The sequence below is a fragment of the Balaenoptera borealis genome (genome assembly GCF_965194805.1).
Source record: "Balaenoptera borealis genome assembly, chromosome: 1".
NCBI lineage: Eukaryota > Metazoa > Chordata > Mammalia > Artiodactyla > Balaenopteridae > Balaenoptera > Balaenoptera borealis.
Window position 1 is genome coordinate 92,099,953 of NC_138860.1, and position 27,737 is coordinate 92,127,689.

At 41.4% G+C, this 27,737-nt stretch overlaps 1 protein-coding gene and 1 long non-coding RNA gene across 3 annotated transcripts in view; both read right to left on the reverse strand.

Moving 5' to 3' along the window:
- Positions 1-27,737, reverse strand: part of LOC309617473 (uncharacterized protein) — a 145,696-nt gene that overhangs the window by 34,158 nt on the left and 83,801 nt on the right. The window lies entirely within an intron of this gene.
- Positions 8,323-18,989, reverse strand: LOC309617586. Its single transcript, XR_014238068.1, has 2 exons — positions 14,335-18,989; positions 8,323-13,555 (listed from the first exon to the last, which is right to left on the reverse strand). It is a non-coding gene; the product is annotated as an uncharacterized lncRNA (long non-coding RNA).

The following is a 27,737-nucleotide window of genomic DNA, read 5'->3' on the forward strand; positions in this document are numbered from 1 at the left end:
TCTCCCAGTAGCTTTGTGTGTTCACCAACTTGGAAGCTCTCTAACCACATCTTTTGGGGATTTTGTGGAGGCTTAATTACATAGGCATGAGTGATTTAAATCATTGGCCATTGATGACTGACTCAACCCCCAGTCCCTCTTTCCCCCTAGAGGGTAGTGGGTAGGACTGAAAGTTGCAGCCTTCTAATCATGGTTGGTTCTCCTGACAACCAGCCCGCGTATAAGGGGCTTTCCAAGAGTCCCCTCATTAACATAAGTGGTTGAAAGGGGCTTGTTATGAATAACAAGATACCCATTTTACCCTTATCTCTCTGAAGCCACATCAGGAACTGAGGACAAAACTCAATTATTGTAACAAAAGATGTCCCTATTGTTCTAACTACTTAGGAAATTACAAGGGTTTGGGGAGCTGTGTACCAGGAATGAGGATGAAGACCAAATTTGTATTTCATATTATAGATCACAATATCACAGAGAGCAATCCCATTACAATAGCATCAGAAAGAATAAAATACTTAGGACTAAATATAACAAAAGTAATGTAAGACTTGTACACTGAAAACTATAAAAATCATTGAAAGAAATTAGAGAAGACCTAAATAAGTGGAAAGGCATTCAAGGTTCATGGATTGGAAGACAATATTGTTAGGATGGCAATACTTCCAAAATGGATCTATAGATTCAGAGCAACCCCACACAAAATCCTAGTTCCTTTTGTTTTTTCTTTGCAGATATGGACAAGTTGATCCTAAACTTCCCACGGAAATGCAAGGGACCCAGAATAGCCAAAGTGATCTTGAAAAAGAAGAATAAAGCTGGAGGACTCGCACATCCCAATTTTAAAACTTACTATAAAGCTACAGTAATCAAGGTAGTGCAGTACTGGAATAAGGATAGTCATAGAGATCAGTGGAATAGAATTGAGAGTCCATAAATAATCCCTCACATTTATGGTCAATTGATTTTTGACATGGTTGCCAAGCCAATTCTATGGGGAAAGAACAGTCTTCAACTAATGGTGCTGGCACAGCTGGATATCTACATGCAAAGGAATGAAGTTGGATACTGACCTCACACCATATATAATAATTAACTCAAAATGGATCATGAACTTAAATGTAAGAGCTAAAAGTATACAACTCTTAAAAGAAAACATATGTGTAATCTTTGTGATCTTGGATTAGGCAATATTTTTTAGATATGAAATTAAAAGTACAAGCAACAAAAGAAAAAACAGATAAATTGGACTTTACAGAAATTAAAAAACTTTGGTGCTTAAAAGGATGTTATCAAGAAAGTGAAAAGATGATCCACTGAATGAGTGAAAATATTTGCAGATCATATATTTGATAAGGGATTTGTATCTAGAATATATGATCCAACAATAAAAAGACAACCCAATTAAGTGGGTAAAGAACGTGAATCGACATTTCTCTAAAGAAGGTATTCAAGTGGCCAATAAGCACATGAAATGATGCTCAAGATCATTAGCCATCAGGCAAGTGCAAATCAAAACCACAATGAGATACCACTTCACACCCACTAGGAGGGTAATAATAATAATAATAAACAACTGATTGTAACACGTGTTGGGAGGATGTGGAGAAAGTGGAACCCTTCATACACTGCTGGTAGGAATGTAAAATGGTGCAGCCACTTTGGACATAGTATAAATAGAATAGTAGAGTAAATAATAAAGAAATAAATAAAGAGCTGCCCTATTCTGGCAATTCCTTACAAAGCTAAATATACAGTTACCATATAACCCAGCAATTCCACATCTAGGTATATACCAAGGGAAATGAAAATGTATGTCCATACAAAGCTTACTCCCAAATGTTCACAGCAGCATTATTCATAATAGCCAAAAGGTAGAAACAGCTCAAATGTCTGTTAACTGATACATGCATAAATAAAATGCAGTATATCCATACAATGGAATATTATTTGGTCATGAAAAGAATGAAGTACTGATACATATTACAATGTGAATGAAACTTGAAAACATTATGGTGTAAGTGGAAAAAGCCAGACACAAAAGGCCACATACTGAATGACTGTAGATATAAGAAATATACAATAGTGTAAATTCACAGAAACAGAACAGATAAGTAGTTTCCCGGGGGAGAAAGGACCTGGAATGGGCAGTGACTGCAATGGCCATGAAGTCTCTTTCAATGGTGATGAAAATGTTCTGGAATTAGTGGTGATGGTTGCAAAACTTTGTGAATATACTACAAACCACTGAATTGTACATTTTAAAAGGATGAATTTTATGGTATATGACTTATACCTCAATAAAGCAGTTATTTCAAGAAATGCTAGATTTCTGCTTTTATCATGAATACTATCTTCCATTTCCTTCCAATCCATTGACCAGCCTTTTTGCCAAAATTTACACAAATCCCAGGAGTCCAGAAGCTTGAGTCTCCATCTCCTCTCTAATTTGGACTATGGATGGAAATGCCAGTGAAGGTGGAGATAGCCCTAGGAAAGGGGTCAGAAGATGGAGTTTAAATCATGATTCTGTCTTTTACTGGCTTGTTGACCTTGGGCAAGTCACCTTGCTTCTCTGAGCCTCACGTTCCTATTATGAGAATACAAATGACCCTGACCCTATACATCTCCCAGGGTTGTGTCAGCAGATACCCTGTAAATGAGAAAGTTTACTAAACTGTAAGCACTACACAAATATTAGTCTTTGTGATTGGGATCTCCATACTTAATGTCAGGGTGCACAGATTGTGAGGGGAGATATTACCACCATCCCAGGCGACTTTAATCACAACCCGAAAGAAGTGCAGAATCTCAAGTCTTATTATAGTTGTCGCCTTCGGCTGTCTGGGAACAATGATGATATTCTCCAGTGCCCAAGAGATTGAGGTCATTATTTTTAAGTGATTATTTAGAGGACCTTTCTTTTAAGGATTTTCACTTGTCTGACCTACTGTTTTGCTTTTGTTTATTTTGGTGTTTATAAACATCATTTATTAAAGCACAGCATTCTTGAGCTTTGGTCAAATGTTGATAGGCATGAATTAAAGGTTTACCTAACAGAGTCCTCTCCAGCTGCTTCCTAAAAGCAGCACAGTGCACAGCAGAGACGTTAATGTCAGCTCTATCTGGCTTTAAGTTCCAGTTTTACCACTTCCGGCCGTGAGACCTTGGGCAAATGATACTGCTTAAAGTCTCTGAGCCTCGGTTTCTTCATCTGTAAAATAGAGATTTCCAGCTTCATAAGTTGTTGCAAGGAGGAAAAGGGACAATGTTAGCACAAGGTCAAGCACATAATAAGAAGTTAATAAATCTAGTCATTATTACCGGGCCCAGACAATAAGTAATCAAGGTCAACTTCTTACCCAAGGGAAGAGGTTAGCAAGGCTGGCTTTGGGCAAACTGAAAGGAAGAGGCTCTGACAGTTATCAACTGCCTACTCGATGCCGCGTAATTTTCCACATGCTCTACCACTTGATCCCCACAGCCCTGAAATACGGGTTTTAATTCATATTTACATGTGACGAAACAGGCTCAAAGAGATTAAATACTAGTTTAAGGTAACACAGATTATACTGGAGTGTGGAATCCAGGTTTGACTGATCCCCAAGTCAAGGGTCTTTCTTTCATTCTGTGTGACCCCAGTCCACAGATTCTGGGGCCTTATTTCTCCTTCCCTTCCATCTTGTCTTCCTTTGGCTGCATAAACACAGGCCTGCCCTTTGCCTAGTGACTCCATCTGTCGCATTTCTCTCCTCCTCATTCCTCTATCTCCCGCTCCAGCCAATATCTGGATGCATGCCTCCAGGCAGAGGTCGATTCCATGTGATGGAATGCTGTAGCTGTAGCGGTAACTCGGGGACTGGATGCAGGGTTGGACCAGATGAACAAAGGTCTCTTCAACTTTATTCATCTTTCAAGGGTCAGCTCAAATATCACCTGTAGCCCTCTCTGAATTAGTCCTTCTTTTCATTGTTCTTTGTACTTGTATCCTCTGTTATATATTTACCATTACATTGAAACTCTCTGCCTATTTGTCTACTGGTCTTCTAGGCTCGGTAGAATCTCCAGTCTCAATTAAGATTGATTTAATAAAGGGCTTCTTAACATTTTTGTCCCATCTACACTTTGGCAGTTGATTAAGCTCATGAACCCCTTCTCAATTTATAAATACATAAAATATAATATATAGGATTACAAAGGAAACCAGCTATATTAAAATATAATAATCAAAAATTTAGTAAACCCAATTTGGCAATAATAATATAGTGCTTATTTATCAGCACATTAAATAACAAGATCTAGTGGTAGGTCTAATAACTACCATGATTTTGATGTAGTGATGAGCATAAATGACACCCCAAGATCTACGACAAACTTAATAAAATATATAAATACCTGTGATTTTTATTATGACAAAGTCATAGTTGCTGCAAATACTACTCTGGTTTGTTCCTTACACACATAAATGAAGATAATGTTAAATTTCAACTTCAGGTATTAAAAATAAAGATGTATTTTTTTATCTTTCAAATTAACAATCCCTTGAGTTCTATCCAAAGACTCCAGATTAAGACTCCCTGATTTAACAAGTCATCTGAAAATCTAAGGCGATCAAGACTACTGTGTATAAAATAAATAAGCTACAAAAACATATTGTACAGTATAGGGAATATAGCCAATATTTCATAATAACTTTAAATGGAGTAATCTATAAAAATATTGAATCACTATGTTGTACACCTGAAATTAACATAATATTGTAAATCAACTATACTTCAATTTAAAAAAAATGGACTAACTTCCTTCACTGTGCTTCCATAATACTTGTAATTGCACTGAGTACTTTGAATTGCAAACACTGATATTTGTTTATGTGTTTTTCTTGCCCACTGGACTGTAAACAACTTGAGAGGGAAGAACTGTCTTATTTATCTTTGCTTCCTAGAAGAGTGCTTAGCATAGAGTAGGTCCTCAATAAATAGTGGAGAATGAATGATAAGGTTTATCTTATTATTCAATGATAAAAGGTTCAGCACTGCAGCAGTGCATCTCCTTGCCTGTTTACAGCCTACCCATCATTCAAGGTGCATCTTTCCTTTAAGATGCCCCTGACTACTCCTGGCCTCACAGCTCTCTCTTCTAAGACTGTGTCCACTATGTTGGGACTCACCTTGGCACTGAATTAAGAGCCAGTGTATTTGTTCCCCCAATTTTTCTATGTTTATATAAATATTTGTTAAGCATATATCTGATAAGGGACTTGTATCTAAAGTACATTAAAAAAAAAACTCTTATAAGTCAATAATAAAAGACAAATAACTCAATTAAAGATGGCCAAAGGATCTGAATAGACATTTCTCCGAAGAAGACACATAAATGGTCAACAAATCGCATGAAAAGATGCTTTAGTGTCATTAGTCATCAGGGAAATGAAAAGCAAAATCACAATGATATACTGCTTCAGACTCACTAGATTGGCCACAATGAAAAAGATAGATGTTAACAAGTGTTTTAGAGGATATGGAGAAATTGAAACTCATATACTGCTGAGGGGAATACAAAATGGTGCTATAGCTTTGGAAAACAGTCTGGCAATTAGGTTAAACATAATTACCATATGACATAGCAATTCCACTCTTAGATATATACCCAAGAGAAATGGAAACATGTGTCCACACAAAAATTTGTACATGAATGTTCACAGCAGCTTTATTCATAATAGCTAAAAACCTGGAAACAATCCAAATGTTGATCAACTGATGAATGGATAAATAAAACGTGGCATATTGATACAATGGTATATCATTCAGTAATAAAAAGGAATGAAGTCCTGATAGATGTTACAACATGGATAAACCTTGAAAATACTAAGCTAAGTGAAAAAAGGCAGTCAAAAAGGCCATAAATTGGATGGTTCCATTTGTATAAAATGTCCAGGATAGGCAAATCTATAGCGGCAGAAAGTAGATCACTAGCTGTCCAAGGCGAAGGGGGTTGAGAAGAAATGGGGAGTGATTGCTAATGGATACTGGGGTTTTTTTCTGGAGTGACGAGAACGTTCTAAAATTGACTGTGGTGAATGTTGTACAATCCTATGACGATACTACAAACTATTGAATTGTACACTTTAAATGGGTGAATTGTATAATATATGAGTTATATCTCAATAGTGCTATTACATATGCTTTTGAAAAGCCAAATAAAGGCGAGAGAGAGCATAATTTATTCAGCAAACAGAAAGATGTTTGGCAAGGCTGGATCACTGAAGGATTTCTGGCAAAGGAGAGGCATTGGAAGCTGGAGAGTTAAGCAGGAGCCAGGTCTCAAATGATCTCGTTGAACATGTTAAGGAGTTTTGATTGATTTGAATCTGAGGGTATAGCAAAGGTTTCCAAAGGGTTTAAATAGAGGGATGAAATGATCAGATTCATCGTTTAGAAAGATGTCTAAGGATATGGGTGAAGACAAGTTCGGGGAAAGGCTTCCTGGAGGCAAGGAGACATGTTGGGGGTTGTAGGCATCCAAGTGGGAGGTGACAGTGGAAGGGATCAGGGGAAAGTGGAAGCAGAATCGACAGGACTTGAGTTTGATTGGTTATAGGGGATGGGGGGAGTGAGGGGGAGCAAGGGCTGAGTTTTAGCAAGGAGTGGGTAAAAGTGTTGAGTTTCAGGTGCAGTCTACGAATGCTAAGGTGCCTAGACTCATCTGCCTGTGCGGTCGACACAGATCTGAAGCTCAGGAGAGAGAGGTGAGGATGACTTAGAACCTCTTGTGGGGAAAGTCTTTGAGAATTTAATCTGAAGCAGAAAGTCTGGGAAACCAAGCTCTGTGTTCTAGTCAGGTTCCCGGAATGTTAAGCTCAAGTGACTGCTTTAAAATGCTGGAAGGTTCTCTGCCCCATGATTCATTTAACCACAGACATCCATTTCGTGCTTTTTTCTCTGAGTCTATTACGTCACTCCATGCAAAGGACTTTGAAGTTTTAGAAGTGACAATGCAATTTTTAATATGTCTTTGAAAAACCACTTTGGAAATCTGTTTGGCAGTATTTAATAATGCTAAACATATGCATTCTTTAAGACCCAGCAATCCCACTCCTTAGGGATATGCCCAACAGAAGCACATACATATAGTCACCAAAAGACATATACTAAAACACTCATAGTTGCACTATTGATAATAACTATAAATTGGAGGCAACCCAAATATCCATTAATCGTTTAATGGATAAATACATTGCCGTATAGTCACACAGTGGAATACTACACAGAAATGACATTGAACCATCTACAACCAAACACAAAAATGTGGATGAATCTCACAAACATAATGTTCAATGAAAGAAGCCAGACACCAGTGATTACTTATTAAAGTTCTATTTATAAAAACGGGCAAAAGGGTGTAGTTATTGGAAGCGAGCCTGAAGGGGCTTCTGGGTACTGACAGTGTTCTGTTTATTAATCTGGGTTCTGATTACTTGAGTGTGCTCTGCTTGTGAAAATTCAGCAAGCTATATAATATGTGCTTTTCTTTATGTATATTATACTACTACAAAAATTTTTTTAAATAGGAAAAAAAACCAGATTTTTTTTTTAATTGGATTAACTAAGATGTTTGCTGCTAACAAAGCCTATTGATTTCCTGCACAGACTCCAAGTGGCGTTACTATAAATGTGGTTTTTTAACCAAGAAAAGTAATTCTGATTACCACCTGAATACTTTGGCACAAGTATTCAATTCATCTGCTTCCCAAAAGCTGGTGGTGGGTGTGGTCTGTACATGTATAGGTAGTAAGGAATGCATTGTCGTCAGGAATTTAAAAGAATAAAAAAATGAACTAAGAGTCAGTTTGCCTTTTTATGATTACCATGAACTAGCAATTCTAAACAATACCAAATATCTTTTCCCTCCCCTACTAAATGATATGCTAAGTTTGAAACAATTGCTGTGGCTACTGTCGAGCTGGCCTGGACTGCTTCCACTGCCCCACCTTTAGTAGGCCAATGATGGAAATGGTAGCTATGATTTTGAAGGTATGTACATTGTATCAGAGACTGGACCTGGTCCTTTTGGTATATGAATCTTATTTAAACCTGCCAGCTGTGTGGGTTAGGTGTTATCATCCCATTTTACGGATGACAAAACTGAGGGTCAAGCAATTAAGTGACTTGCCCAAATTCACTCAGCTGGTAGAGGGAGGACCGAGGCTGTCAGTCTAAGCCTTCTGAGTCAAAGCCCACTTTCCTACTAGGCTTTCCTGTCCTTTGGTACCAAGAGGTATGTGGAGGACCCTTGAGATGTACTTGCTGAATGAGTGAAAGGGTAAATGGATGAATTGATCATTAATTAGTTCAAGGAGGAGGTTCTACATGACTATAATTTCTTTTTTTTTTTTAAATAAATTTATTTATTTATTTATTTATTTATTTTTGGCTGTATTGGGTCTTCGTTTCTGTGCAAGGGCTTTCTCTAGTTGTGGCAAGCGGGGGCCACTCTTCATCGCGGTACGCGGGCCTCTCACTGTCGCGGCCTCTCTTGTTGTGGAGCACAGGCTCCAGACGCGCAGGCTCAGCAGTTGTGGCTCACGGGCTTGGTCGCTCCGCGGCATGTGGGATCTTCCCAGACCAGGGCTCGAACCCGTGTCCCCTGCATTGGCAGGCAGATTCCCAACCACTGCGCCACCAGGGAAGCCCTATAATTTCTTACTTAAGTTGGTTTAGATAAGAAAACTCTCCATGTGCCTCTTTCCTTCAAATTTTAAAGGTAAATCCTTTGAAAGCATAGCTACATTTCTTTGCTTATTGTTTCATACACATCATCTAAATCTCACCATTATTTTAAGTAGGTTTCATTATTTCCATTTTACAGACAAGGAAACTCCAACCTGAGCGCTCAAGTGATTAAGCAATGGGCGTGCAGCTAGTAATAAGAGTGTAAGGATTAACTCAGTGGTTAAGAACAAGGGCTTCGGGGTCTGGAAGACCAGTGTTGGTGCTACCTTTTGCTAGCAATGTGACCCCGATAACATTTACAACATTTCTGGGCCTCAGTTTTAGAACCCCCCAAATTGGAATTATAATAGTATTCACCGTAGAGGTTGTAAACTGAAATGCTAGCGGGAGCCAGGGGTTCTGCATTTTTGCTTTAATGAGAGACTTGACACCTGCCTGGGATGCCCCTAAGGGGGTTGGGGGGGGGGCGGATTCTGGGGGTGGAGGTGGATTGAACTCCATTCTTTAGGCTCAAGCTCACCCATTCCCTGAAATCAGTATTTCCTGAGCGTCCATGATGTTCTAGCATGATTCTAAGTTCTGGAAATGCAGAAGTGAATAATGCTCAAGCCCTTTCTTCTCTTGAGGGAGGCAGACATGGAAACAATCAATGAAAACACAGTGTCATTTCATGGCATCTTCAAGTTCTGGGAATCTCATCACAGCAATTCCAAGGCTGAAAAGGCCACTGGCAGCTCGCGTAAGCACATCTGCCTTTCAGTAGGACGGCATCCAAACTCTTTCAACCAGGCGAAGGGCTCCATCTCCGTAAAGCCCAGAGAAAGTGTATTTTACAGTATTCTGCAGTTCACCAGGCATTTAAAGACACTCAGGTCTGGGAACCAGGTCATTTAGTTAGTCAACAAACCCATGACAGAGTTGCCAGCCCTCATCATTACCAGCAATGAGCCCTTCGTGCCTGATGGAGCACAGGCAGCGCTAGATGTGGGTCCAGTCCTGTCCTTTGGAGGTTTACAGCCTAAGACAGACAATCTAATCTGGACAGACACCTCAGAACCATCATAATAGGGCTTCCCTGGTGGCACAGTGGTTGAGAATCTGCCTGCCAATGCAGGGGACACGGGTTCGAGCCCTGGTCTGGGAAGATCCCACATGCCGCGGAGCGACTAGGCCCGTGAGCCATAACTGCTGAGCCTGCGCGTCTGGAGCCTGTGCTCCCAAAAAGAGAGGCCGCGATAGTGAGAGGCCCGCGCACCGCGATGAAGAGTGGCCCCCGCTTACCGCAACTGGAGAAAGCCCTCGCACAGAAACAAAGACCCAACACAGCCAAAAATAAATAAATAAATAAATTAATTAATTTTTTAAAAACCCATCATAATAATAATATCAATCAATCAGCACAGCCCTGGGTCTCTTGGTTGACCATGCAGTATTTCTTACACCCACTGGATCCTTCTCCTCCTCCTCCCTCCCTTTGTTTCCTGCTCAGACCTCACCTCTGCTCTCAGTCATCCTTGTTCCTAGAGAGTACAAGCCAGGAACCCTCTCACCCAGTGTTCTGAACGGACCTGTGAATGTCCATATACTATCTTTGGGCTCCCGCAAATGAACATTTCAGGGTATCTGTGGACACACACCTCATTTCATACTTATCTCTGTGTGCCACTCATATGGGTTCCAATGCGGTTTGTATATGTTCTTAGTTGTTTGAGGGGGACATTTGTGTTTATTTGCATGGATGGGAACATAATAAAGAGAATCTGAGTAGATGTGATTAAGACCTGTCTTGTTCTAGAAAGTACTCCAGTGGTTTATTTGGTGGTAATAAAAAACTAAACCAAGTCGTATGAGTTAAAAGTAGGGAGAAAGAAATAAGAAAATGGAAGGGTGTTAGGCTGGGGTTTAGTGGAACAGGAATCAGGCAAAAAGAAAGCCTGCATTCCATAATGACCTCTCACTTTCCAGGTGAATAAATGTGTGTGAACATAAATGTGTGGATTTCAAGCTAGGGGTATTTCAGATACTTGAACATCTGTTTCCCACCCTCCCAGAGTTTACCAGGTTCCCAGCCCAGCCCCCCGGTAGCCTTGCTTGGGTGGGACAGGAAGGTGGAGAGATGCCCCCTCTCTCCCTTCCTAGCGATTCTGTGGTCTCTTTCCCTACTCCACCACCCGTCTTTTTTTTTTTTTTTTTTTAATTGGTTTGGCTTTTTCCTCAGATAATGACGTTTTGGGAGTGGCATCTGAAAGGTTAGCTGGAGTGGAACAAGGAAAACAAGAGCTCTCCTCTCACCTGCCCAGGAAAGCCTAAGGGAAGAGGAAGTGTTTCTGGAGGTGACAAGAATGGCCAAGGGCAGGAAGCAGAGAATTGGCCAGGTGACCTGGGAGAAGAGTTGTAGGTGAGCACAGAACAGAAAGGATTAAGCCAACAGAGGAAAAAATAAGAGTGTGAAAGCAAAAGAGTGCCAAGATGCAACCTGGGTGCCAGGGTGGGGGGCTGAGGCGCAGTTCCCACAGTTTGGCTTCCAGCGAGGGCCCCAAGAAATTGCAGGGAGCGGCGTGTTACCCAGAGAGGAAGAGCTCTACTCCACAAAAAATGAGGCCAGTGCCTGGACCGAGGCAGTGATAGGGTGGGGTTTGGGTCCGGCTAAGCAGAGCTAGCCTTCAGATTCACGGGCGTGAATATTCCTTCGCAACCTGGAGAGACTCCAAGCCCTGCAACTGAAGAGAGCAGCCCTGAAATCCTAGGCACGGTGTTATGTGCAGAAAGGCTATGCTAATTTCTTGAGACTTTTGCACAGAGTACTGTAGGAGGCCTCTGTGAAAGCCTGCAATTCCATACACTGCCACTAACTAAGCCCTCTAGGCTTATATACGGCACTCCCACTTCCTGAAGAAAAGCTACCTTCTTGTTGAAGGCTACTCATGCCTTCGGTGGGGTCTATTTTGAGACAGCTCAGTGGGTGACTAAGAGCGAGAACAGTTAGAGGGAAGGAGCTAGTCCTTGCTAGTCCCCTCTCTTGTTTCTCATTCCCTGGACAAATATTGCCTACTTTGTTATGGCATTGCAGAGAAACAAGGACTCATTTTTCAATTAACAGGGAATCTGGAGGCTGGAGTCACCTGTTTGGGGGCTAGGTCACTGTAATATTGAGCTAAGATATCTCAACGTTGGATTGCTTGAGAGGAGAGAGTGTGGCCCGTGTGAGGATGGAAAGAATCACAGAAGGAAGATGGGGTGGATGATGAGCTCGTGCTTGAGTACGGAACGTGGAACTACTCCAGGCTTCCTCACTCAAAGCTCCTCCCACTCCCATCACCTACCAAGCTCTCCTAAGCTTTAAGGATTCTTCCTCATATGATTTGAAACCTGTCTATGGATGATTATGGGAGCATTTGGGGGCATATGTTGTGCTTTTGGGAAGGATATAGAAACATGTTTGAGTTTCCAGTGGGACACTGAAAATTTGTGGCTATTTGGGAATGTGGTTGGTGGCAGGTGGTGGTCTAGTTACCAGCTGATAGTTGCTATTTGTGGTTGAAGGTCAGAGGGATGTAGCCCAGGAGAGAACCTTAGAGACAGAAAACTCTTAGCGTTTCTCTCTGCAGGGAGGTGGCAACTGATTCCCAGGAGAGTGGATTACAGTGTCCTGGGTCCTGGATCCTAATGTATAAGAAAATAAAAACGTGAAGAAATGAAAGTCTGGATTGTATTTCTTCACTTTCCTTTTTATTAAACCTCTATTTGTGAGAACGAACTGCAGATTCTCAGACCCTAGAGATACCTATAATTGAATTCTACATGGTGGAGTTGAGCAGTTCTTAATGAGCGCTGTGATTTGAGGGTTAGAGGTTGGGGCTTGATGCATGTGAATGAGGATGCGGGTGAGTCTCCAGCTGCTATTCTCACAGATGAAAATGCACTTGCCGGCAAAGCCCCAAAGAGTTCTGGAAATTGCCATGTTTCTCCCAACACCAGTGAAGAAAAAGGCTGAACTGATACGCAGCAGCCAGGCATATAGGGTAATTTACAAAATCTCAGAATCATGGAAACCGTCCACATGGGTATTTTTAGTCCTGAGTCACAACATGTTTCTGACTCAGCCTCTTGCTAGTGTGGATTTGCACCTGCCCGTGATTATTTTGTTTCTGGCTTAACCTGGGGAATTAGAGGGCTTGGAGACTTCTTCCAGAACACCTAGTACACATTAAGAGATCCTACCAGAAAAAAAAAAAAATAACACCACCCACAGTACAAAGGGGCTACACTTGTACTAGATGAGAAAACACTTCCCTGTTTGGGGACTTGACCACCAGCTGGTGAACAGGGCCAAGGTCAGTCCCTCTGTGACCAGGTAGCTCCCATGGGTTCCCATCGCCTCAGGCTGCTCAGCCCTGACTCAAGCCAGTTTTGCACAATTGGTCATCAGGGGAATGTGTGAGAAAATATGGATGGATCATTATTTTTCACTATTGGAAAAACACCTGAAAGCCTACAGCAATTAAATCTTGCCCATTCATACATTGTCTTAAATACCATTACATGTACCTTGGCTAATTAGTAGCTTTCTACAAGTTTAAATGTTGAGCTGTCTAATAATCATCTCTGAACTTGCCCTTTCCCCTCCTGCAGAGAGCTCATGCATGGTGGAAGAACCTTCTGACTGCCGACTCCCTGTTCACAGTGTCCAAACGGTCACAGTTGAACCTCTCTCACCAAAGGCTTCCGGATGTTCCTGAGAACCAGGTAACACGTATTCAGTAGCTACATGAGCCAGGTGCTGTGCTTTGTGTGCAGTGTGTGATTTGCTCTTGCATCATAAATGCCTAGTATCATGGAGAACAGTATGGAGGTTCCTTAAAAAACTACAAATAGAACTACCATATGACCCAGCAATCCCACTACTGGGCATATACCCTGAGAAAACCATAGGTCAAAAAGTGTCATGTACCACAATGTTCATTGCAGCTCTATTTACAATAGCCAGGACCTGGAAGCAACCTAAATGTCCATCGACAGATGAATGGATAAAGAAGATGTGGCACATATATACAATGGAATATTACTCAGCCATAAAAAGAAATGAAATGGAGGTATTTGTAATGAGGTGGATGGAGTTAGAGTCTGTCATACAGAGTGAAGTAAGTCAGAAAGAGAAAAACAAATACAGTATGCTAACACATATATACGGAATCTAAGGAAAAAAAAAAAAAAAAAAGGCCATGAAGAACCTAGTGGCAAGACGGGAATAAAGACACAGACCTACTAGAGAATGGACTTGAGGATATGGGGAGGGGGTGGGGTGAGATGTGACAGGGTAAGAGAGTGTCATGGACATATATACACTACTAAATGTAAAATAGCTAGCTAGTGGGAAGCAGCCGCATAGCACAGGGAGATCAGCTCGGTGCTTTGTGACCACCTAGAGGGGTGGGATGGGGAGGGTGGGAGGGAGGGAGATGCAAGAGGGAAGAGAAATGGGAACATATGTATATGTATAACTGATTCACTTTGTTATAAAGCAGAAGCTAACACACTATTGTAAGGCAATTATACTTCAATAAAGATGTTTAAAAAAAAAAAAAGAAAAAAAAAAAATAAATGCCTAGTATCATTGCTGTTTTACAAATGAGGAATATGAAGCTCAGAGAAGCCAACTACTATGCCTAAGGTCAAACCACTTGTAGATGGTGGAACCAGGATTCAAGGCCAGACCTGCCCAGCTCTGCTTTCCATGCCCACATCCCCTATACCTCTATATTCTAAACTAAGGTCTGTGACACCAACAGAGAAAACAGTTCACTCATTCATTCGATATTTGTTGAGCCTCTGTTGTGATAGAGGCAATATTCTAGATCAGGGACTGTTAAACTTTTTCTATAAAAGGCCCGACAGTAAATATTTTAGGCTTCACGGGCTATGTGGTCAGTCACAGTGATTCACCTCCGCCGGTATATTATAAGAGCAGCTGTAGACAATATGTAAATGAATAAGCAAGGCTTGTTCCAATAAAACTTTGTTTACAAAAGCAGCCTGTGGACAGATTTAGCCCATGAATCATGCCCCTGCTCTAGGCACTGGGGTTATAGTACTGAAGAAGAAGAAGAAAAAAAAAAAAAAAAAAAGCACAAAAATGGCTGCCTTTGCAGTGCTTATTACATTTTAGAAAGGGAAAACAATTGTGTTTCCTGGACTGTTTATCATGCAGAAACTATCACAGTATCTTGGAGACATTAGGGGTGACCTAGTTCACTACTCTTCTCCCTGGGTAGCCCCCCCTTACACCTCTCCTGGCTGGTGGGCCTTCATTCTGTGTGAGTGCAGCCAGCATCAGGGGAGCTACCCCCATGCCCCCCACCAAGTCCATCCTTGTTACCCAAGCCCTCCTTTTCTGCCTCCTGTCAATTTGACCCATTCATCCCAACTCTGGCCAGAGGGCCTCAGACTTTAAAGCATCAGGATCACTTGCGGGGCTTGATAAAACACTTTGCTGGGCCCCACTCCAGAGATCCTGATTCAGTAGGTCTGGGGTGAGGCCCAAGACTTGCCATTTCTAGCAAGTTCCTAGGTAATGCTGATGCTCCTGGTCCCTGGACCACACTTTGAGAACCAATATTCTCTAGCAATAATGAGCGAGTCTAACGACTTCTCTTACACAACCTTCCAGGTATTTGATCATCAGTATCACATCAGCCTGAAGTCTTCTTCAGGCAAAACCCTCTTAGGCCCTTTAACTCTCCACGTATGAGAAATAACTTACAGATGACAAGCTCTGTCACCACCACTCAGGCTGAATCCCTAGGATACAATGCTAATGACCTCCAAGATGGTCACTGCAGATCTGCACAAACAATGGGAAACAGTGAAACCAGTTTTCAGGGCCAAAGGGTGAGAAGCAGTCCAGCGCTGAGACAGGGCAGGGTAGAGGACAAGAGCACTGGGACAGCAGTCAAGAAGGCTGGATTCCAGTCCCTCTTCTGCTGTGTGACCTTGGGCAAGGCACCTCCCCTCTCTGGGTCTCAGCTTCCTCACCTACAACATGGAAGCTGGCTGAGGTCCTTCAGACAGTGGTAATTCTATAATTAACAGGTGGGGAAATCTCAATAGACAACCCTACCACCTCACTCCCCAGGGACACCCTCGGGTGCCACTTACCCAGATTGCTCTCCTCTCCCAGCAGTCTGTGAGATCTGCCCCTTCTCTCTGCTCTGTATTCTAGTCTATTGGTACTATTTGTTCTCAAGTGTTGCTTTGCATTCGCTGAGTCTGTTAAAATCTGATGTGTGATCTGTGACTGCCACAGGCTTACATCAGTTACGCTCCTTTGCCTCACATCTGTAAGCAGAATGTTCTCTCTGGGCCTCAGATCGGCAGTTTGTGAACTCACAAAGCCAAACCGAACCTGCCTCCTTCTCTTCCTGCCACTTGGCCCCAGAAAGTACTCTGTTGGCTTCCAAGATTTCTGCAGGGACCAGTGGGCCCCCAGAGCCAGCCAAAGTGGCTTAAGACTCTCCTTCCACCCTGAGGTCCAGGCCTCAGCCACAGAGCAAGAGTTCCCTGGCTCCTGCCACCTACACCTGTGGAAAGTTAAATTGTCATCTATCCCTTCGTCTGGTCCAGCAGCTCAGCAGTCCTTCAGTTTAAATAACAACCACAAAACAAATATCACTGAGGACTCTTAGCAAGGTTTCTTTAGTCCAGTAGGATGTGGAATCCACATTCTGGTCAATATTGTGAAGGGGGTTCATTTCCCTCCCTGTGAAAATGACAATTGCCATGTAAAGAATAAATCTAGCTTAACGAGTTTAGGTAAACAGGCCTACTAGGTGGGTCAGCCGTCCATCCATCCTCAGGAGGTGGTATAGCAGGAATCAGGTAAACAGCTGAGTTAGGGGCTGCTGGTGAGAAGTTCCAGTTTGGTTGGAAGGTAAACGTGGTGAGGGAAGAGAAAGCACTGCTTAGGTCTAGCCAGCAGCAGATTTGTTATATCAGTTCATGTGGTAATTAGTCATTCTTTCTAAGCCACCTATAATTATTTCCAGGTGAGTCAATAAATCTTAGTAAAGCATTCGGGTTCTGACATGAGACTACCATGGGTTTTTATCTTGGCCCTGTTGTTTACTTGCTACATGCCCTGGGCCAGTTTTCTTAATCCATCAGCGTCTGTTTTCTTCTGTATAAATGGCAATGATAATACCTACCTCCTCAGAACTGAGAGTTAAGGGGTATAACATACATAATAGTGTAACATACATAATAGTGCTGTTAATATTATTTACAGTGCTTGTTCCAAAATATTAACCCAATTGCTTAACATGTAATAAGCCTTCAATAAACGTAATGAGATTAAGTTAGAAACTGTGGTGAAATGTTCCAATTATTGCTTACGAAATCCCTGGTGAGAGATGAAAGATGTATGTGCTGAATTTCCTTCATTCAGCAAATCTTCTTTCTCTCTGGGTAACCTCTAGTGCTTCTAGAAGTTCAGAGTCTAAGAAAACACGTGAAGTTGAGAATTCAATAGAGAACGTTGATGCAGAAGGAATTTCAGATATGTAAACCTAGTTAACCCACAGAGAGGGGGGCTACCTGCTCAAGGTCACGCAGTGGGTTAATGGCAGAGCCGGGATTGGGTACCATCCTATTTGAATCCCTCTAGCGCACATGTTTTCTCTGTTGCTTTATGCCGAGCCTCACTTGAATTCCTGAGCCATATTATTGAAACCACTCAGGCTGTTGGTGCCAAAGCTACAGTGACCTTTGTGCCTTAGAGGTCAGGGCCAGAACAGATGGGAGAGAGCTGGGTTAGGATGGGAAAGAGCAAGGAAGTAGAGAAGCAAGTCTGAAGCTCACCCTGCCCATCCCCCATACCTTACCCTTGGTCTACCAGCCTCCCACAGCACCTGCTTCTAGGTACAGATGTCTGAGGACTTTACAAACCTGGCTTATCTAACCCAGATGTCATATACTTTCCTTTCATGGGAGAACTAAGCCCCATGAAATTGACAGAAAAATCACTTTAAGGGCAGCCATGAAACTTTCATTGACTTTACTGGTTTTGCATCTTTGGCCTTAAAACCTTTGACTCTATCCACTCCCTCAGATGGTCATCTTCCCTGGATACCCAGAGATTCTTTGCAGCAGCATTTTATAGTTCTCATGGCATCTTCTAATCTTCACCAGTTCCTCCAGGGCCTTTCCACCAGGCAGGGATTTTATCACTAGGTAAAGCAAAGTCTTGATTTGGAGACCTGGAGGCTCTGGGCTCTGCAATGGGCGGCAATTTTTTTCTCTCTACTTCTATCTGAATTCAGTTTCTTTCCCCAACCCCCTCTTTTGCAATTAGACTAGGTCCTGAAGGGCAAGGACCCAGGCTTACCCTCTTTGTGACGCCTGCTGGCTCAGTGCCTGGCACACAGCAAGTGCTCGTACACAGGTGAATTAACAACTGAACTCCTCTCCCTTCTAAGGCTTTGCTATCTCTCTAGGGCTGCCTTGGATGGAGCTGTGGCTAGAAGCCAAGATAGCAGGAGAGGAGCAAGAGGGACTCAGAAAAAGGCTGCTCATCCTGGTTTTGGTGCTGGAATCAATTATTGCTGACAAGTTGCTAGTGGAGAAGCAGCTCTCTTTACGCAAATACCCAGCTTTGCCAGTGGTTCTATTCTCTTTTTATGTGAGGATTCTAGTATGAGTCATCAAAGAGTTTAAGAGTTTCTTCGTAATTTTCCAGACAAGACCTTTCCCCCCACCCATTATCCGTCTATCCAACATTATGGAGAGTCTTTTATGTAAGATACACTGTGCTAAGAGCTGAGACTGTGAAGAGAGTGAAGTATATCCTGCCTTGAGGGTATTTTACACCTGCCCTCTTCCAAACAAGAGCATGGAGAGGTGCAGGGACAGATAGATACGTGAGTGGGGTACTGTGGGGACCCTGCAATGGCACCAGCCTAGCCTGGGGGTGGAGCATGGGGAGAATGCCTTAAAGAACATTTTCTTTAAGGGGGAGAGAGGGAGAACAGGGGAAGGTAGGGAGTGAGGGGGCACATGGCAAGAGCAAAGTCCTGGGAGGAGAGTTTGAGAAGGAGACTGAGAGGCAGGCAGGACAGATCTTGGACAGCCTAGGCAGGTACTAAAAGACAAAAATGCATATTCAGTTATTTATATTTTAAAATAAAATCAATATACGTGTACAGCAAAAGAAAGGAATGAAAGGAAGGAAGTGAGGAAGAGAAAGAAAGAAGGAAGGAAGGAAGGAAGGAAGGAAGGAAGGAAGGAAGGAAGGAAGGAAAGAAAGAAAGAAAGAAAGAAAGAAGGAAAGAAGGAAGGAAAGAGAAAGAGAGAGGGAGGGAGGGAGAAAATATTTCAAAAGAAAACTGCAGATGAATAATGGATGATTTGAACAGTCAAAAGGGGGAAATAAGAAATTTTGCAACATATTCTTGTGTGAAAATGGGGTAAGAGAATAATGTTTGCAAGCAAGGATGTGAAGAAACTAAGGGGAAATAAAATGCTGAAGAAATGTGGCAGAAAGAGATGAGAAGGAAAGGTGACATAGGGTTCAGAGCCCCTTAATTAAGACTGAATAAAAAATACTTTTTAAATCATCTATCTCTGATACACTTTTTTTTTAAAATTGAAGTATAGTTGATTTACAATATTGTGTTAGTTTCAGGTGTACAGCAAAGTGATTCAGTTATACATATTTTTTCAGATTATTTTCCATTATAGGTTGTTATAAGATATTGAATATAGTTCCCATGTTATGCAATAAATCCTTGCTGCTTATCTATTGAAAGAAAGAAAACTGTCAAATGAATCTAAAATTCTGCCTTTCTTCAGTCAAATCCATCTGAAAGCAGCAGAATACACTTTCTTCTCAAGTGCACATGCAACATTCTCTAGGATAGATCACATGCTGGGCCACAAAACAAGCCTCAGTAAATTTTAAAAAACTGAAATCATATCAAGCATCTTTTCCAACCACAGTGCTATGAGATTAGAAATCAATTACAGGAAAAAAAACTGTAAAAAACACAAACACATGGAGGCTAAACAATATGTTACTAAACAACCAATGGATCACTGAAGAAATCAAAAAGAAATCAAAAACTACCAAGAGACAAATGACAATGAAAACATGGCAATCCAAAACCTATGGGATGCAGCAAAAGCAGTTCTAAGAGAGAAGTTTATAGCAATACATTCTTACCTTAGGAAACACTGAAAATCTCAAATAAACAACCCAACCTTACACCTAAAGCAACTAGAGCAAGAAGAACAAACAAAACCCAAAGTTAGTAGGAGGAAAGAAATCATAAAGATCAGAGCAGAAATAAATGAAACAGAAATGAAGAAAACAATAGAAAAGATCAATGAAACTAAAAGCTGGTTCTTTGAAAAGATAAACAGATTGATAAACCTTTAGCCAGACTCATCAAGAAAAAAAGGGAGAGGGCTCAAATCAATAAAACTAGAAATCAAAAAGGAGAAGATATAACTGACACCACAGAAATACAAAGGATCATAAGAGACTACTACAAACAACTATATGCCAATAAAATGGACAACCTAGAAGAAATGGACAAATTTTTAGAAAGGTACAATCTTCCAAGACTGAACCAGAAAGAAATAGAAAATATGAACAGACCAATCAAAAGTAATGAAATTGAAACTGTGATTAAAAATCTTCCACCAGGACTTCTGTGGTAGTGCAGCGGTTAAGAGTCCACCTGCCAATGCAGAGGACATAGGTTCAAGCCCTGGTCTGGGAAGATCCACATACTGCGGAGCAACTAAGCCCGTGCACCACAACTACTGAGCCTGCGCTCTAGAGCCTGCGAGCTGCAACTGCTGGGCCTGCATGGCACAACTACTGAAGCCCGCATGCCTGGAGCCCGTGCTCTGCAACAAGAGAGGCCACCGCAATGAGAAGCCCATGCACTACAACGAAGAGTAGCCCCCACTCACCGCAACAAGGGAAAGCCCGTGTGCAGCAACGAAAACCCAACACATCCAAAAATAAATAAATTAATTAATTAATTAAAAAAAAATCTTTCAACAAACAAAAGTCTAGGAGCACATGGCTTCACAGGTGAATTCTATCAAAGAGAAGAGTTAACACCTATCTTTATGGAACTCTTCCAAAAAATTGCAGAGGAAGGAACACTCCCAAGCTCATTCCATGAGGCCACCATCACCCTGATACCAAAACCAGACAAAGATACCACAAGAAAAGAAAATTACAGGCCAATATCACTGATGAACATAGATGCAAAAATACTCAACAAAATACTAGCAAATCGAATCAAACAATATATTAAAAGGATCATACACCATGATCAAGTGGCATTTATTCCAGGGATGCAAGGATTCTTCAATACCCACAAATCAATCAGTGTGATACACCACACTAACAGATTGAAGAATAAAAACCATACGATTATCTCAGTAGACACAGAAAAAGCTTTTGACAAAAGTCGATGCCCATTTATGATAAAAACTGTCTAGAAAGTGGGCATAGAGGGAACTTACCTCAACATAATAAAGGTTATACATGACAAACCCACAGCTAACATCATTCTCAACAATGAAAAGCTGAAAGCATTCCCTCTAAGATCAGGAACAAGACAAGGATGTCTATTGTCACCACTTTTATTCAACATAGTATTGGAAGTCCTAGGCATGGCAATCAGAGAAGAAAAAGAAAGAAAAGGAATCCAAACTGGAAAAGAAGAAGTAAAACTGTCACTGTTTTCAGACTTTAGAAAGTCCTAAAGATGCTACCAGAAAACTACTAGACCTCATCAATGAGTTTGGTAAGGTTGTAGGATACAAAATTAATACACAGAAATCTCTTGCATTCCTATATGCTAACAAAGAAAGATAAGAAAGAGAAATTAAGTAAACAACCCCATTAACCATCACATCAAAAAGAATAAAATACCTAGGAATAAACCTACCTAAGGAGACAAAAGACCTCTATTCTGAAAACTATGAGACACTGATGAAAGAAATCGAAGGTACCCAAATGGAAAGATACACCATGTTCTAGGATTGGAAGAATCAATATTGTCAAAATGACTATACTACCCCAGGCAATCTACAGATTCATTGCAATCCCTATCAAATTACCAATGGCATTTTTCACAGTACTAGAAAATTTGTTTTTTTAATTTGTATGGAAACACAAAAGACCCTGAAGAGCCAAAGCAATCTTTTTTTAAAATTAATTAATTAATTTATTATTTATTTTTGGCTGCGTTGGGTCTTTGTTGCTGTGTGCGGGCTTTCTCTAGTTGCAGTGAGCAGGGGCTACTCTTCACTGCGGTGTGCGGGCTTCTCATTGTGGTGGCTTCTCTTGCTGCAGAGCACGGGCTCTAGGCGTGCAGGCTTCAGTAGCTGTGGCACGCAGGCTCAGTAGTTGTGGCGCACAGGCTTAGTTGCTCCGCGGCATGTAGGATCTTCCCGGACCAGGGCTCGAAACCATGCCCCCTGCATTGGCAGGCAGATTCTTAACCACTGTGCCACCAGGGAAGCCCCCACTAAAGCAATCTTGAGAAAGAAAAACAGAGCTGGAGGAATCAAGCACTCTGACTTCAGACGATACTACAAAGCTACAGTAATCAAAACAGTATGGTACTGGCAAAAAACGAGAAATATAGATCAATGGAACAGGACAGAAAGCCCAGAAATAAACCCATACACCTATGATCAATTAAGCTATGACAAAGGAGGCAAGAATATACAGTGGAGAAAAGACAGTCTCTTCAATAAGTGGTGCTGGGAAAACTGGACAGTTATATGTAAAAGAATGAAATTAGAACATTCTCTAACACCATACACAAAAATAAACTCAAAATGGATCAAAGACCTAAATGTAGGCTGGACATTACTACAAAACTCTTAGAGGAAAACATAGGCAAAACACCCTTTGACGTAAATTGCAGCAATATCTTGTTTGATCCACCTCCTAGAGTAATGAAAATAAAAACAAAAATAAACAAATGGGACCTAATTAAACTTAAAAGCTTCTGCACAGCAAAGGAAACCATAAACAAAACAAAAAGACAACCCACAAAATGGGAGAAAACATTTGCAAATGAAGAAACTGACAAGGGATTCATCTCCAAAATATACAAATAGCTCATGCAGCTCTATATCAAAAAAACAAACAATCCAATCAAAAAATGGGCAGAAGATCTAAATAGACATTTCTCCAAAGAAGACATACAGATGGCCCAAAAGCACATGAAAAGATGCTCAACATCACTAATTATTAGAGAAATGTAACTCAAAAAACTACAATGAGATATCACCTCACACAGGTCAGAATGTCCAACATCAAAACTCTACAAACAATAAATGCTGGAGAGGGTGTGGAGGAAAGGGAACCCTCCTACACTGTTGGTGGGAATGTAAATTGGTACAACCACTATGAAGAACAGTATGGAGGTTCCTTAAAAAACTGAAAATAGAACTACCATATGATCCAACAATCCTACTCCTGGGCATATATCCAGAGAACACCATAATTTGAAAAGATACATGCACCCCAATGTTCATTGCAACACTATTTACAATAGCCAAGACATGGAAGCAACCTAAATGTCCATGGACAGAGGAATGGATAAAGAAGATGTTGTACATATATACAATGGAATATTACTCAGCCATTAAAAAGAATGAAATAATGCCATTTGCAGCAACATGGATGGACCTAGAGATTATCATACTAAGTGAAGTAAGTCAGAGAAAGACAAATATCATATGATATTACTCATATGTGGAATCTAATTTTTAAACAATGATATACATGAACTTATTTACAAAATAGAAACAGACTTACAGATATCAAAAACAAATTTATGGCTACCAAAGGGGAAACGTGGGGGGAAAGGATAAATTAGGAGCTTGGGATTAACATATATATGCTACTATATATAAGATAGATAACCAACAAGGAAGTACTATATAGTACAGGGAACTCTACTCAATATTCTGTGATAACCTATATGAGAAAAGAATCTGAAAAAGAATGAATATATTCGTATGTATAACTGAATCACTTGGCTTGTACACCTGAAACTAATACGTTGTAAATCAACTATATTCCAAACAATTTAAAAAATTAAAAATAAATTTAAAAAAATAAAATCCTCCCTTCCTGCCTACCTCCCTATCCTTGGTCCATTCCCGCAAATAAATTATAGACAGCTTCCAAGGCATCCTTCCAGGAAATAATGCATATATTAGAATATTTGAATATTTATTTATGCATACTCTTTCTTATTTACACCAATGATCATGTACAGTGCTTACTGTTCTGCACCTTGATGTTTTTAGGTGTTTTTTTTACCTTATGTATTAGAAATCTTCTTGAATCAGAAGGTACAGATGCATGACATTGATTTTAACAGCTGCAGAATTCTCCAGTCATTTGTTTAAAGCCTCCCTGTTGCTGGACATTTAGGTTGTCTTCAGTTTCTATTACGAACATTGCTATAATGAACATTTTGGCTCGTGTGTTCATTCAACAAATATTTGTCGAGCATCTCTGTAGGCCGGGAACTGTTGTGAAAACTAGCATACAGTAGTGCCATATATTATTGTTCTTTTGTGAGGATATCAATAGAGTAAACGAGAATTGCTGGACTAAAGGAAATGTGCATTTTTAGTTTTGATAAATATTTCCAAAATGCTTGCTGAATGGCTGCAGAAATCTATACTCCCTCCAAGATTATATGTAAATGGTCAGTTTCTCCCTCCTCCCCAGCATGGAATATTATCAAACTTTAAACACGTTACCAATCTGACAGCCAAAAAATGCCCTCTAGTTGCTGCTTAACTGCATAATAATGAGTGAAATTGGGCATCTTTTCTTGCTTATTGACACTTGTATTTCTTTTTCTGTGAATGGCATGTTCCTGTCCGTTGGGCATTCTTCTACTGAACTATGGTCTTCCTACAGTTCCGTGCCTGTTCATTGTAAATTAAGGAAATTAGTCCCCTGTCATATGTTTTGCAAACATCTCTTCCAGGTAATCTTTTGTCTTTTGACTTTGTATATGGTATTTTTGCAATGCTTCCTGGTAGAGATAAGGTTCAAGTCGAGTCTTGAAAGATGAGTAATAATGATGAATAACTCTGTCTAATGCTTCTTAAGTGCTGAGCACACTTCAAAGTGCTTCATATGTATTTGATATTGTATCATTAATTTCTACAACAATCCTAGGAGGTGAAACTATTATTATTCCCATTTTAAGAGGAAGAAACAGAGGCACAGAATGGTTAAATCACTTGTCCAGGGCCTCATAGTTGCAGCAAACCACAGATGGGATTCAAAGCAAGGAAGAGCTATTTGCCAGGTAGCCTAGGAGAGTCAGCAAAGGCATGGAGGTGTGAAACAGCACAAAATATCAGGGGAATTTCAAGATAGGCCGCTTCTGAGGGAGGGAAGGGAGATAGAGGTCGAGAGGCATGCGGGTCAATTTTACACGCCTTCGCAAGGGGTGGGTTAGTCTGGTCTCCCCAACCAGGGCATCGTGCCCTTGAAGGCAGGGTCCGTGTCTAAGCCCCGTGTTAATAGCACCGTGCAGAACATGTCCAGGCAGCTGGGGAAAATGGAAATGCCCGTCACTGTGCCTGTGCCAGGCATGTGTGATGTAAGGCATTTTACAGCCTTAGCTTATGACTCAGGAAGCCTTGGTGGGTTCACTGATTGAACTCCTGGGTGTCTCAGCCATGGGTGGCCAGGCCTTCTTTCCACAGTCCATGCTCCATCCTCTGCAGATGGGCTCTCTGCTTTGTGGTCATTGGCAGCAAATGCTTCTCCAGTCCCACCATTGCATAGCACATTTCAGGGATGTTTCCGTGTTCTCAGGGGACTCAGAGGACAAGAGAACTAAGTAAGTCTGTGCTCAAAGGTCACGTCACCCCTCCAAAAGTAGATATAAATAAGTTTGGATTATCTGTCTCCTGTCATTAATGTATTTGTGCCCTTCTTACACGGTGGTGATACTAAGCCCTGTGTGATGGACAGAAGGTTTTAGACTAACCAAATGTGCATTCAGTTCCTTTCTAACAATGCTTGGCCTCCAACTTGTCTGTGCTTGGCAACCTTCCCATAAGGCTTCTCAGTGTTGAGGCAGAAGCTGTAGAAATATTGGCTTCAGAAGTAGTATGGCGGGGAAGAAAGAGTCCTGGATTAGGAGCCTAATACTATAATATTCCAATATCATCCAGTCCCAGGGATGGCAGAACCCTGCCACTCCCCTCCCTGCACCTGTGGCAGACATTGCTAATCAATCGTGCACTCTTTTCTACAGAACCTAGATGTAGCCTCAGACTCCTCAAAATGCTGGACCCAGTAAGCATTCCCAGTTAATTGCACCTGGCTCTTGAAATGAAATGTATTTGTCATCCCCAACCTACTGGTTTAAAGCAGAGTTCTGGAGTCGGATAAACCTGAGTTTAAATTCTGTTTGTGTGATCCTGGGCAACTTAGCCTCTCTAAGCCTTCATTTTCACCATCACAACATTCCTCAGAGAGTGTATGGGAAGTCAAATGGGGATAGTGTGCCTTGAAAGCTCCTTGAAAAACACAAAGTCCAGTTCCAGTGTCAAATCTGAGAAGTCATCTAGAATCTCCAGACTGTTCCCAGTTCTCTTTTGTGAAAAATCAGACGGAAAGACTAGTCCATCTCCAAAGTCCTTCCAGCTCGTTCAGTGGGGCTGGGCTGCTTCCCTGTCACTCATTCATTGATTCATTCAATGGCTTTTTCCCAAGTGCTACTTCGGGCTAGGCAGGCACTGTTCTAGGCTCTGGGGCAAAGGCTCTGTCCTCTAGGAGCTTCCATTCTAGTAGGGAGGGAAACAGTAAACAAATTGTGTAATGTCAGCAGGTAGAAGGGCATGGAGAAAAACAAAAGACAAAAAAAAAAAAAAAATTGGAGAGAGAGTGTCTGGGGCAGATTCCTGAGCTGCAGATTGTGAGGTGAGAAGTACCCTGTCAAGAGACAGCCCAAGAGAACGGAGGCTGGGAGGCTGGGGGGCAGTCCTTTGCCCTATCAAAGCGCTTGGGAATGATAAGAAGATTGCGTGATTGCCAGCCCTCCTCCCACGCAGCCTATCAGGGAGCTGGAGCCTCTCTTTCTGCGAGAGACTTGGGTGGAGTACTCGGACTTTAAATCCATTTATGTGAGAACTCTTTGCAGGGAAATCCTGAGTCCTAGTATCAAGGCTCACAGAAAGGGAGAGAGGATGAGAGCTGTGGTCCCATTTAGGAGTCTTGAGGAAGTAAGGCAATCACCTCAGGGCACTGCTGACAACTGGCCAACAGTGGGAGACTGCCAAGCCTTCCCTGGCAGGCAGCTGTCACGAGCCTTCAAAGGGGCGACTGCAGGCACCTGCCAGGAAGGACTTGAAAACCTGACCGGAGGGATGACAAGAGGGTCTTAAAAATGGCACCAAGATGATAAAAACCACAGATAACCAAAGTGAGGGAGAAAAAGAGAAGGCACCAGAGCCTCATCTGAACCAACAAGGAACCTGAGGGGGGCCTATTCAGGACAAAATACAAACGTGGAAGTGGATTTGACACAAGAACCAAGAAACAAGGGAAACTGGCATTAATGGCTTCATGACAGGGCTCTGTATTTTAGATTTACTGAGCATTTACCATGTGCCAGGAGCTATTCTAAGTCAATTAGTCTGTTATCTCATTAAATTTCTTCATCAGCTCTGTGAGGTTATTATCCCCATTTTACAGATTAGAAAATTAAGGAACAGGTGGCTTAAGCAGCTTGTGCAGGGCCTCTCAGCTAATAAATAGTGAGGTAGTATTCAAGAAATATTAGATCATTGAATGGATAAATGAATGTGAAACTAATCTCTTTTCCTCTTGAGATATTATAGTAGAGTACTAGCTCCTTGGACATGGTTTATCAGCAGTTCACCTAGTATTTGACAAAATCTCTTGTAAACTCTTGTAGAAAAGAGTGGAGAACT